The sequence below is a fragment of the Micromys minutus genome (assembly GCF_963924665.1).
Source record: "Micromys minutus genome assembly, chromosome: 11".
NCBI lineage: Eukaryota > Metazoa > Chordata > Mammalia > Rodentia > Muridae > Micromys > Micromys minutus.
In genome coordinates, this window is record NC_137980.1 from 22,548,901 (window position 1) to 22,562,491 (window position 13,591).

Consider the following 13,591-nt stretch of genomic DNA (forward strand, 5'->3'; position numbering starts at 1 on the left):
CTTTTCCACTTCATATGAAAACCCATTTTAACACGAATTAATTGTGGTTCATTCAGTGAGCAATGTCGATAGATAAAATAGTATCATATACCATACCTTTATCACAATAAGGTCAATGAATTATGTGAACATATAATTCATTCTAGATAAAGAGTCTCATAAATTTTACCAGAATAGGAGTTGCTAAATCTTATTTGAGCTTCATATTACAACCACAACATATGTATAAAAAACCATACATTATTATTATATTATATGTCTTAATTCATTCTGCCTGGGGTACAGACTTCTGTATATAATAACTTTTTAATTTTAAAGTCACTATTCTTTCTCTCCCTTGTAGTCACTGATTAATTTTTCTAATCTATTTTATAACTATGGGTGGAAATCTCAATATGATTAGAGTAAACTCGGTACTCTCTTTTTCTAACTAGAAAAACAAATTTGACTTGAGCATTAAATCTGTATACCATCATTAACATAAAGATATCATCTTCTTGCTCTCTTTCTTTCTTGCAGCCTGGCTCTCCAAACTATCCTTATTCTTCCCCCTCCCTAATCTCCTCTGTCTCCACGTGCTCATGGAGACTCTGCTCCTCTATTCTCTCTCTCTATTCTATTATTCCTCTCTCTCTCTCTCTGCCTCTACTACCCTCTGAACTCTCCCATGACTTGAATAAACTATTCTGTCCTATACCAAAAAAAAAAAAAAGAAAGAAAGAAATCAACTTCTTAATATATTTTCCAAACAATTCTGTCAATGAATCAGACATCTTTTAATTTCTCACTGTGTTACCCTGCCTTTTCACAGCAGGAGATCCACAGTCTACAGATAGAAGCTGCCAACCTCATGTGAAGAATAACATTATTAACCAACCAAACCCTCCAAAACTCCCATGGACTAAAACACCAACCATTGATCACACATTGAGAAACCAATGGCTCCAGTTGCATATTTAGCTGAAGATAGCAGTGTCTGGCATCATTTTAAAAAGAGGCCTTTGGTTCAAGGAGGTCACATTTTTTTTCCAGTGTTAGTGAATGCCAAGGCACTGGGGTGGAGAGTGTGATTAGAAGGGAGTGCACATTTGTTAAGACAAAGGAGGGGGTTGAAGATGGGAGAAGGGTGGGGGAATAAGATTACTTTTCAAATGGAAATACAGAGTATCTTTTTTTTAAAAAAGGAGTAAACCTATTATCCTCTCCAGTGCTGGCTCCCTCAGGGACATATGACACCATGAGGTTCTCTACCTGTTTGCTCCATGCCACCTCTATGAACTCAGGCATGGATCATACACCTAATGCTTATGTCCCCGATGGTTAATGGGTTCCCCAGTGTGTTGATTTCATTCACTTTCCTTCATCACCCAGTATGAATAAAACTCACAAACATTATGTTATCAAGCAGGTTTAGATATTAAATTGTCTACCCAAACTTTCTATACAATAAATTTACAACCAATAAACAATGATATAAACTGCCCATCTATATGAGATTAAATAACCCATAGAAACCCTTAGAAATAATAGCAACCATAAATATAATAAAGAGATGCACTTAGAAAGACATAAACCTCTGCCTCCATCTCCATTCCTCCTGGAATCTCCCCCTCATTCTGCCTCGTCCTCTGTTTCCTAGCCTTTTCTCCACCTACCTTTCTACTCTCCAATTTATATCTCCTTAGCATAAACATACAACTTTCTGGGAAAAGCATATAATAATCATCACAGAGAGATTGAAGCATTGTTATTTAGACCTTCATTCTAGTTAAACTTCTTATAATCTATGGTTTGTACCCTGGTATTCTGTTCTTTTTGTTAATATCCTCTTATCAGTGAATATATACCATCCACATCCTTTTGGATCTAAGTTACCTCATTGAGGATGATATTTTTGAGTCCCATTATTTTGCAAGCAAAATTCATGACACCTCATTTTTAAGAGTTAACTATATTCACTGTGTAAATTATCCACATTTTCTATACTGATTCTATGGTTGAGGGACATGTGCATTGTCTCCAACTTCTGGCTATTACAAATAAGGCTGCAATTAACATAGAAGAGCATTTGTTCTTGTGTTGTGGTGAGGTATCTTTTGGGTATATAGCCAGGAGTGGTATATCTGGGTTTGAAGATAGAACTATTTCCTGTTTTCTGAGAAGCTGCCATATTGATTCCAAAGTGGTTGTACAAGTTTTCACTCCAACCTGCAATGAAGGAATGTTCCCATTGCTCCACATCATCACCAGCTTGTGCTCCCCTTTGGGATCTTAATATTAGCCATTCTGATGGGTGAAAGGAGGAAGCTCAAAGTTGTTTTCATTTGCATTTCCCTTATGACTAAGGCCAGATCATCATGCCCAAAATTCTTCTACCGCCTATAGCCTGCCTGTCTACAAGGTATTTCATAGTAAACAAGGACATAGGTGAGACTCCCGCCCAAATACCCATGCCAGCTAGAACACTCCCAGAGCCCAGCTGACACTAGTCCTACCAACCCTATAAAGTTCCCTTTTCCTTTAGGCCTATATCTTCACAGAGGCCAGATCAGTGGGCCTGATAACCTCTCACACCCTACAGCCTCTGACTCCCAGAAAGTCTTCTGTAACCAGGGACACAGCCTGCCTGTCTCCCAGGAGGTCTGCAGTAACAAAGACACAGGAGTACTGCATTAACAGGGGAACAGTCCTTTCACTTTGCTCCTCCATTTGCAACTAGAGCATATGCTGTTCTCAAAGCTCAGGACCTCCCTATCTACCAAAATGTTCTCTCTTGGCAGGAATACAGGAGGTCTACCCTAACCAGGGATGCAGAACACCCACTCTAACCTGAGACAGTACTGCCTGCTTCCCAAAAGACTGGCTCTTACCCAGGTCACAGGGTTTAATTGCTTCCAAAAAGGCTGGCTCCATACAGAGATACCCAGACCAGTTATCACCAGAGATAAACAGATGTCAAGCCCAAGAGCATAAGCTACAGAGTCCAATACAATTAAGCACCATTAAAACAGAATTCTACCACCAGGGCAAGATCGTGATACTCTAACATACCTGAGAAGTATTCTGACTTAAAATTCCATCTCTGAAGATGATGAACCTTGAGGAGGATACAAATAACTTCCTCTAAAAATACAGGAAATCACAGGCAAACAGGTAGAAGCCCTTAAAGAGGAAAGAAATATATTACTTAAAGAAATACTAGAAAGTATAATCAAGTAGATGAAGAGTCCACGTTTGAAAAATGGAAATAGAAACAATAAGAAAATCACAAATGGAAGCAAACCTAGAGACTGACAACTGAGGAAAGATATCAGGAGCTATAGATGCAAACATCACCAACAGAATAAAAGAGATAGAAGAGAGAATCTCAGCTGTGGAAGATACCATAGAAGATATTGACACGCTTGCAAGAGAAGCTTCATTTGGGTCCCAGTGTTCAGGTTGATGGTTAGCTGCAAGCACCCTATTCTATAACAGTATGACTCTGTCAGAGCCTCTGAGGAGGCATCCATATCAGGCTCCTGCCAGTAAGTCTGGGCATCAGCAATAAAATTGATTCTTATCCATATAAGAATAAAATCTATTCTTATCTTCTTCTACTAAGCTCAAGTCCATGTGGATCAAGGACCTCCACATAAAACAAGATTCACTGACTCTAATAAAAGAAAAGTGGGAAAGACTCTCAAGCACATTGGCATATAGGAAAATTTCCTGAATAGAACACTAGTGGCTTAGGCTCTAAGAGTAACAATTGACCAATGGGACCTGATAAAATTGCAAAGCTTCTGTAAGGCAAAGGACACTGTCAATAGGACCAGATCACAATTTACAGCTTGGGAATATATCTTACATCCAATAGAGGGCTAATATTCAATCTATACAAAGAACTGAAGAAGTTAGAATCCAGAGAACCAAATAACCCTATTAAAATTTGCATGCTTTCCGGCATGGCATGTGGTGACGATGGGAAAGACAGCTTACAAGTGTCAGTAAATCTGCTTCATGGCCTTTCTCTGAGCTGCCTTAACTGTGTGAGGATCTGTTGGTGCCCAGCCAGGCCAGAGGTGGTAGGTGGAGCTGGGACTGGTGAGCAGCACCTTTAAGGCACAGCTTGTGAAGCAGAGACAGCCAGCCTGCTTGTCCAGATGGAGGAGCTCTTCAAGGACGAAAAGGCTGAGCAGCAGCTATCAAGGGAGGTGGGTTGCTGCAGAGATGCGGGCTGTTGCTGATAATTGTAGTGCGAGGACCATGACAGGAAAAAGTCTTTCCAGGAGAAGTGAAGCTGGGCAGGATGCAGCTGAGGCACTGGCATCCCTTGACCGGGTCTTTTTGCTGAGCAAGAGCGCTGGTGGCTGAGGGCGTAGCAGTGCCTAGTAGCCAGCAGTGGGACTTGTGTGGTAGGTGGTGCGGAAGCAAGTGCTGAGAGCTGAGGAACAAACATCTCAGGTGTGGGGCGCAGCCTGCACATTCTCTATTACAAGATGGCGCTGACATCCGGCTGGAGATAGCAGTAAACAAGTTATGTGCATACGCGCTGGGTAACCTTCCACTCCTTGAGCTCTGCCTCTCCCATGGTGTCACATGGCCTGATGAGTTTCAACCAATCAGGGGGCTCCACGTCCAAGGCAAGGACTGACTCCTATATAAGGGGACGGGCTAGATAGTTCGGGGTCTTCGTCTTCATGTGTTGCAAGTTTATGCTCTGCCTCTCGAGATGCATTAAAGCTTTACAGCAGAAGAATCCTACTTCGTGTGCTGTGTCATTCTTGCTGGCGAGAAGGTTGCACGATACATCTGGTGCCTGAACCTGGGAACTCAGACCACTCCATTGTCAGCACCAGCGAAGACCCCCTGTCTCCAGGCATGGAGGATCCAGAACTGCGGGGAGATAAGTTCGGCAAGGTATGTCTTACCCTGAATCTTTCTTTAATTTTGGTTTAAATCTTCCACGGCTGTGGTAAGGGTCCATAGAGGCTCTGGTCTTTGTCAGTGCAGTTTTTATTCTCTTCCTCTTAATTTCCTATTGTGTCCATTGGGGCTGGTGTTAGTTTTGTGCTTACTCGCCTTTCAGTTTCACTTTGTGCCACAATGTAAATAAGCCTCGGGCATTTCATTGCTGTGATGAGCTCTTCACACTTGACTGTTAGAGCCCTGAAGTCAATTCTTAAACAGAGAGATCTAGAATTGCCCACCAGTCTTACAGCATTTCGTAAAAGAGGTAGAGCTTGCTGCCTTTTGGTTTGTGGTCTCTGGGTCTCTCTCAGCAGCCTCATGAAAAAAATTGGGTAGAGTTTTAGGCCTTGCGCAGACTGCCGGAGACTAATGCAGGTCTCGCGGCAGCCATTTTGCAGTCCCAGAGGGGCCCTCCATGAGCCCCTGATAGATGGATCTGTTTTAGATGTGGAAAATCTGGACACTTGAAAAAAGATCATCGATGGTCACTAGAGACCCTCCGCCCCTTTGCACAAGATGTGGCAAGGGGTACCATAAAGCTGAACATTGCCGCTCCATCAGAGACCTCAAAGGTTGGCTCCTCCATCCACTAGAGAGCCAGACTGCCCAGACCAATTGGATGCCAAAAAACGGGCCAACAAGAATGGACCTGTGTGCCTCCTCCTCACTCATATTAATTAATGCCTCAGATGGGCGTTCAGCCCATCCCTGTAGGAACGGTCACCTTGCCTCCAGGAACCCTAGGACTGATCATTGGACGAGGATCCCTTACAGCAAAAAGACTGATAGTCCACCCAGGCATAGTAGACAATGACCACTCCTCTGAAATACAGGTACTGTGCTCCAGCCCAACGGGCATATTCTCTGTAACTCAGGGTGACAGGATTGCACAGTTATTGCTCCTCCCTGATAACTCTGATAAAAAGACTAAGGAAAAAGCAGAAAAACAGATGGGTTCCTCTGGGACCCACTTAGCCTATTTAGCAGTATCTTTGAATACCAGGCCAAGGCTTAAGTTGTGGGTTAATGAGAAGAAATTTGAGGGCATCCTCAATACAGGGGCCGATAAAAGTATTATATCCACTCATTGGTGGCCCAAACACTGGCCTGTTGTAGAGTCATCACACTCCTTACAAGGATTGGGTTATAAGTCCTGCCCTACCATCAGTGCAGCCTCACTCACCTGGAAAGCCCCTGAAAGCCAATGTGGGCAATTTGTCCCCTATGTACTCCCTCTTCAAGTTAACTTATGGGGGAGAGATATAATGCAACAAATGGGGCTAATTCTGTCTAATAAATATTCTGCACAGGCTTATGATATTATGGATAAGATGGGATATAAAGAGGGAAAAGGCTTGGGACATTATGAACAAGGATCCCTAGAGCCTGTTTCGCCTAACCCCAACAAAGAAAGGCAGGGTCTGGGTTTTTCCTAAGCGCAATTGAGGCAGTACGGACCATACCATGGAAAACGGAAGATCAAGTATGGGTTCTTCAATTACCTCCGATTAAACCAGATACACTGAAACTATTAGATGAGAAAGTAGGGAAAACCTTAGAACACATAGGCACAAAAGAAAATTTCCTGAACAAAACACCAATGGCTCAAGCTCTAAGGTCAAAGATTAACAAATGGGACTTAATGAGATTGCAAAGTTTCTGTAAGGTTAAAGACATCGTCAAGAAAACAAAACGGCAACCAACAGAATGGGAAAAGATCTTTACCAACACCACATCAGATAGAGGCCTAATATCCAAGGTGTACAAGGAACTCAAAAAGCTAGACACCAGAGAATCAAATAACCCTATTAAAAAATGGGGTACAGAGCTAAACAAATCATTTTCAGTTGAGGAACACCGAATGGCCGAGAAACATCTGAGGAAGTGCTCGACATCCTTAGCCATCAGGGAAATGCAAATCAAAACAACCCTAAGATTCCACCTCACACCAGTCAGATTGGCCAAGATCAAAAACTCAGATGACAGCAGATGCTGGCGAGGCTGCGGAGAAATAGGAACACTTCTTCACTGTTGGTGGGGTTGCAAGCTAATACAACCACTCTGGAAATCTGTCTGGCGATACCTCAGAAAATTGAATATAGTACTACCTGAAGACCCAGCTATTCCACTTCTGGGCATATAACCCAGAGACACTTTAATACACAACAAAGATATATGCACCACAATGTTCATAGCGGCTCTATTTATAATAGCCAGTAGCTGGAAGGAACCCAGATGTCCTTCAGAAGATGAATGGATACAAAAATTGTGGTACATATACACAATGGAATACTACTCAGCCACCAGAAACAATGACTTAACCAATTTCTTAAGAAAATGGCTGCATCTAGAGAAGATCATCCTGAGTGAGATAACCCAGTCACAAAAGAACAGACATAATATGCAGTCACTGATAGTGGGATGCTAACCCCAGAGGCTTGCTCTCCCCCAGAAACAACTCACAGAGTGTATGAAGTCCAAGAAATAAAGAAAACAAAAACTATACATATATTCACAAAACAAGAAGACTTTGACTATTTCCATGTTGCGTTTTGTTTTGCATGTACTTTACGCTTATTGCAACTAGTACGTTTTCAATGCATACTGTCAAGCCTTTGAAAAAAATCAAGTACTGACTAAAAATCATATTCACATGGTTTTATGTAAAATTTATTTTAATGTCTGAAAAAACAGTACTGACAATAATGTATAATTTTAAGCAAAAAAAAAATATATATTGTTTCTTTTCCATACCTTTACATTCTCAAGATAGGCCCAGGTTTGACTTTACCCTTCCTTCTATTAATCATGCAGAACCTGACAAGAGGTTCCAATGGAAGGTCCTGCCTCAGGGCATGGCTAATAGCCTGACTATGCTGCAATATGTACATGTATCCATTGACACCTGTTTGGGTGTAATTGCAGCCACTCCCTTATCTGGAGAGAAGGCCTTGCATGCCATCCAACATTGCCTAGAGGCCTGGAGTGCCTGGGGTAAACCAAAGTTCTTAAAAACAGATAATGGTCCGGCTTATACCTCACAAAAATTCCAACAATTTTGTAGCCACATGGCCATGAAACATCTCACAGGTTTGCCTTACAACCCACAAGGGCAAGGCATCATGGAACGTGCTCACCATACCCTCAAATCCTATTTAATAAAACAAAAAGGGGGAATTATGCAAGCTCTACCCCCTGTGCCTAGAACTGCAACTTCCATGAAACTATTCACCTTAAATTTTTTAAATCTTGATGACCACGGCCATACGGCGGCTGAAAGGCATTGCCTACTCATGGACAAACCAAGAGAGATGGTGAAATGAAAAGATGTCAAAACTAATAAATGGAAAGGACCGGATCTTGTATTGATCAGATCCAGGGGAGATGTTTGTGTTTTCCCTCATGATGAAAATAATCCCTTCTGGGTCCCCGAGAGGCTCACTTGAAAAATGGTGGAGACTCCTGATGACAGCCCTGCTCCTGATGCTTTGGAACCAGAGAGTCAGAGGAGAGGCGAGATGGGCGATAATGTCGGCATTCCTGAAACCAATTCCAGTGAAACATGATGCAACAGTCTTCCCTAAGTTTTTCACCACTGATACCAACTTGAGTGGGGGTGGGACCCTTTGGAGCAATCCTTTGCTGTGGACTTGTGTTGCTTCTCTGGCTGGTTTGTAAGCTCAAGGCCCAAACAAAAAGAGAGACAAGGTGGTTATTGCTCTGGAACATGGAGCATCAGCTGATATCTGGTTGTCTATACTTAAGCAGTAGGTCGCCGGCCAGACAGCCCTTGTCTCCTAGAACTTTGGTTCATTGCACAGGATTAGAATGTCTGGTTTGAGCAGCCCATGAGGGATGCTGAGCTAAGCATCGAACTGAGATCCCCTCGCCGCAGGGTATCTCTGGGAGATATGTCATTTTGCATGAGGGTTGCCTGCCCCAGTGTCCCTCCCTCAGAAAAATGGCAGAGTGACAGGTCAGGAGTACTACGGGCTATAAAAAGCCTAGCGGTTACTTCTGTACATGGTCTTTATACACCTTAATGAGGATTTGACTTCTATCTCCACCCCCTAATATGGGTGTCCTACTTTGCTTAAAGAATAAAAGAAAGGGGGAGATGTGGGGCGCAGCCTGCACATTCTCCATTACAAGATGGCGCTGACATCCGGCTGGAGTTAGCAGTAAACAATTCATGTGCGCACGCACGTGCTGGATAACTTTCCACTCCTTGAGCTCTGCCTCTCCCGTGGCGTCATATGGCCTGATGAGTTTCAACCAATCAGGGGGCTCCACGTCCAAGGTGAGGACTGATTCCTATATAAGGGGATGGGCTAGATAGTTAGGGGTGTTCGTCTTCACATGTTGCAAGCTTATGCTCTGCCTCTTGAGATGCATTAAAGCTTTACCACAGAAGAATCCTATTTCGTGTGCCGCGTCATTCTTGCTGGCGAGATGGTTGCATGAAACAGTAGGTTGTGCGGAAGCAAGTGCTGAGAGCAGAGGAGCATCTCAGGCTCCCTGCAGCAGGAAACCAAGAATATTTTACCAAGTCTGGAAAAATAATTACTCTTGACAAAGCACAGTGATCTTGAAGAAGGTGGGTGGGTATTCTGAATGTCTTATTAAAACCTATTAGATTCTATGTATGAGACAAGAGAAATACTGCGGTAGTCCTTCTGTATGATAGGAGAAAAGAAGCCACAGACGATGCTCCCTTATGTGCTGAAGAACTGTTCAGTAGAAGAAATTAATAAACTATGCCAGGAACAATTAGAGCTCCTGTCTTAAAAAACAAAAAAAAACAACAACAACAAAAACCTTGATGATTCTTGAGTGTAACAATGTTTTGGACTAATATGAAAGAGGAAGCAGATGAAGGCTGTAAGGTGGCACCTGATTTGGACAATCAGCAAGATCCCTTCATCCCTGAGAGAGAACAACCAGAAGGTTTGGAATGAAAACAAAAGAAAGGTGAAGTCAGTGAAGTACTCAGTATTAATGCAGATGCTTATGACAGTGATATAGAAGACCCAAGCAATGAAGAAGCTGCTGCTGCTGTCAACATGGCCCCTGTTGCTGCTGCTGCTGCTGCTGCTGCTGTTTCAGAGGTCCCAGGAAATACAGTCCAGAGTGAAGTTGGTCAGATAGATGACCTGGAGAGAGATATTGAAACAGTTTGGATGAGATTTTGGGACTGGCAGAGTCTAGCCCAAAGGAACCCAAGCGGCCACCCTGACTGTTCCTCCAGCAGATGTTCAGCCTTCTGCGCAGTAACTGGAGCTTCTAGAACTTGAAATATGGGCAAGAGCAAGTAAGGCTCTGATGAAAGCTGGTGACATAGAAAAGCCAGTCTAGTTTTCTGACTTGGATATTATGTGTGTTTGAATGAAGCTATGTCATATAATTGTGTATCTAATGTTTATTTAGGTCTCATGTGATATTTCTCTTGTAAAACTTGTTAGGTAAACTCATCTTAGGCTGAAAGTATATATATTTTTTACTTTTATATTATAGATTTTAGGCGAGTATCTAAATTCATGACAAATATGGTTAGATACCCTGGATATTTCTTTAAGTCAATGTCTATAAATTGATATCTTAAAAGCCAACAGGAAGGAAACAGAAAATTTTTTCCTTTGTTTTTAAACATTTGGGCAAAAAACACAAAAGCTTTAAGAAAGATTGACCAAGCATCTTTCTATTAAGGTTACCTAAATTTTTCAACAGAATATTAGATTTTTCTTCCTGGATTTCTTAGCAATTTAAGAACTTTATTTACTTTTGTGTACTTTTAACATAATTACTGTTGGAGGATGTCTTTTTGTGAGTGTGAGTTTCCTAGCTAAAATTAACTAACTGTTTTTATAAGGCTCAGAGATCAAACTTGCTTTAAAACTTCTTTAATAAAAAAATCAACTTAAGGCTATTTTTTAACAATGTAAAGTTAATTTTTGCATGTTGAAATTCAGAAACAAGCCATTCTGATATATGTTTGGTCTTTTGTTCACATTTTCCCTCAATAAAATAAAATAAAACAAATTTCGATACACATTCCAAGCTATGAGTAAAGGAACAATATGATACAGGGTTTCATTTGATGTCATTGTTAGAAGAACTGGTGTATAGTTCCATAAATCAAGGTAATAAAGGGCTGAGATTCTGGATATGAAGACTTGATACTTTTCCTGAAGCAAAATTGACTTTTAGAACCTTTGATAAGTTGATGTTATAATTTAGCTAAGTTTGTATAATTTTTAATAAACAAATTATCACCTTTAAAAGATGGGGTACATATATAAACAAAGAATTCTCTATTAAGAAATCTCAAATGGCGGAGAAGCATCTAAAGAAATGTTCAAACATCAAACTGTATAGGTGGACTCCAGTTAAAGAGCTAGAGAAAGGACTAAAAGAGCTGAAAGATTTGCAACCTCATGGGAAGAACAACATCATCAACCAGCCAAGGCACTGAGGTAGAAGGGATGACTTGAAGAGGGAGCACCTTCCTGAAAGCAAGTTGAGAAGGAGGAAGAGGGAGGAGAGGGGTATAACATTTGAAATGTAAATACAGAGAATATACAAAAAATTGGGGGAAAAAGAGAAAAGAAATGTTCAGCATCCTTAGTCTTCAGGGAAATGCAAATCAAAACAACCCTGAGATTCTACCTCACACTAATCAGAATCCTTAGGATCAAACACCAAGGTGACAACAGATGCTGGTTAGGATGTGGAGAAAGAGGAATACTTCTCCATTGCTGGTGAGATTGCAAACTGGTACAACTATTCTGGAAATCAGTCTGGGAGATTCTTAGAAAATTTGAAATTGGTCTAACTGAAGAACCAGCTATAACCCCCATCCTGGGCATATACCTAAAAGATGGTCATCTTTTCCACTATGTTCATAGTAGCTTTACTTGAATAGTAAGAATAGCCAGAAGCTAGAAATAATCCAGAGGTTCATCAATAGAAAAACAGGTACAAAAAATGCAGTAAATATACACAATGGAGTACCACTCTGCTATTAAAACCAATGGCTTCATGTATTTTGCAGGCGAATAGGTAGAACGAAAAATTACCATCCTGAATAAGGTAACCCAGACCCAAAAGGACACACATGGCATGTACTCACCAATAAGTGGATATTAGCCCAAAACCTCAGAATACCCACAATATAACTCACAGCCCATATGAAATTTAACAAGAAGGAAGACCAAAGTGTGGATGCTACAATCCTACTTGGAAAGTGAAACAAAATAATCACAGGAGGTAGAGGGAGAGAGGGACATGAAAGGAAGAGGTGGGGAGGGAAAGGGGGGCAGAATCAGGTATGGGGCGGGACAGGAAATGAAAGGAAATTAAATTCAAGGCCTGATAATCTCAAGGCCTGATAATCTTATTGCTGGATTTTGTTGTTCTCTTCATAGTATATTTCAGTCCTTAATAATTAAGACCTTCCACTATCTGGCAGTCTCTGCAATGCTGATTTCGCTCTTTTTTGAAGAAATAATGATTCTTATTGTCTGAATATGGTTTGTCTAGGCTATCTCTTATATAAAGAGATAGAATGTGGGAGTGACCAGACAGAGAGAAGTATCTTGTCAGTTGTTAGCTAGGAAATTTAGGGCTTAACTGCTTAAGTGCCTCCTCCAGACACCTGGACACAATTGATTGCAGAGCTCTGGAATTCACAGTCATTAGGGAAGCTGTGACTTATCTTGTATAAACACTGCAGTACCTGGGTCCCTAGAGTGTAATTAATTCTTGTGTAAATGCCAGGTCCTTGAAAAAAGCCCATGCTCCTACATAGGGGGAATGGAGCAAAGAGGTCATTGTGTGGAGCCCAGGCTCCTGACTCCCTGACTGCAGTGAATATTGGGCAAGCTTCTCTTCCTAGCCCCCCTTGACCCTCCCTCTATAAAAACCCCTAGCTTTCAAGCCTCTTGGCCGATACTCGTGCGTGAGATATCAGCCCGGATCCCCATCATTAAACTACCTCATGCTTTTGCAACAAGAAGGTCTCTCGTGTTTCACTGGTTAACCCCGTGTCCTGAGACTCAAGTGGGGGTCCCCGAAAGGGGGTCCTAAAGAGAGAAGTCCAGGAGGTCAGGAGAATGAATAGAAATGTGTAGCAGTGGGGGTGGGAAGGGGGGAACCATTAGAAAGTCTCAGACACCCAGGGAATCAAGAGGCTTCCAGGACCCAAGAGAATGGCATTAGCTGACATACTCAACAGAGGGGAGATTGAACCTGTAGAGAACACATCCAGTATATAAGTATAGCCCCCAGTTGAGGGATGAGGCCACCCACCCATTTTTTTTATCCTCAAATTTTTCTCAAAATTTAATCTCAAAATTTTTAACCCAGAATAGTTTCTGTCTAAAGAAAACACAGGGGCAACAAAATGGAGCAGTAACTGCAGGAAAGGCCATCCAGAGATGGTCCCACCTTGGGATCCATCCCATCTGCAGACACCAAACCCTGACACTATTGGGTGATGCCAAAAAGTGCTCCGAGACAGGAGCCTAGTGTATCTCTCCTCTGAGAGGCTCTGCCAGCATCCAACTAAGACAGATGCAAATACTTATATCCAACCACCGGTCTGAGCCCTGGGACTCTAATGGAAGAGTTAAAGGAAGGA

At 41.8% G+C, this 13,591-nt stretch overlaps 1 pseudogene across 1 annotated transcript; it reads left to right on the plus strand.

The window, feature by feature from the left end:
• Positions 1-4,863: 4,863 nt before the first annotated feature.
• Positions 4,864-10,308, plus strand: LOC308427352 (caspase activity and apoptosis inhibitor 1-like; annotated as a pseudogene). Its single transcript has 3 exons — positions 4,864-4,902; positions 9,454-9,558; positions 9,658-10,308. The product of its transcript is annotated as a caspase activity and apoptosis inhibitor 1-like (transcript).
• The last annotated feature ends 3,283 nt before the right edge of the window (positions 10,309-13,591 follow it).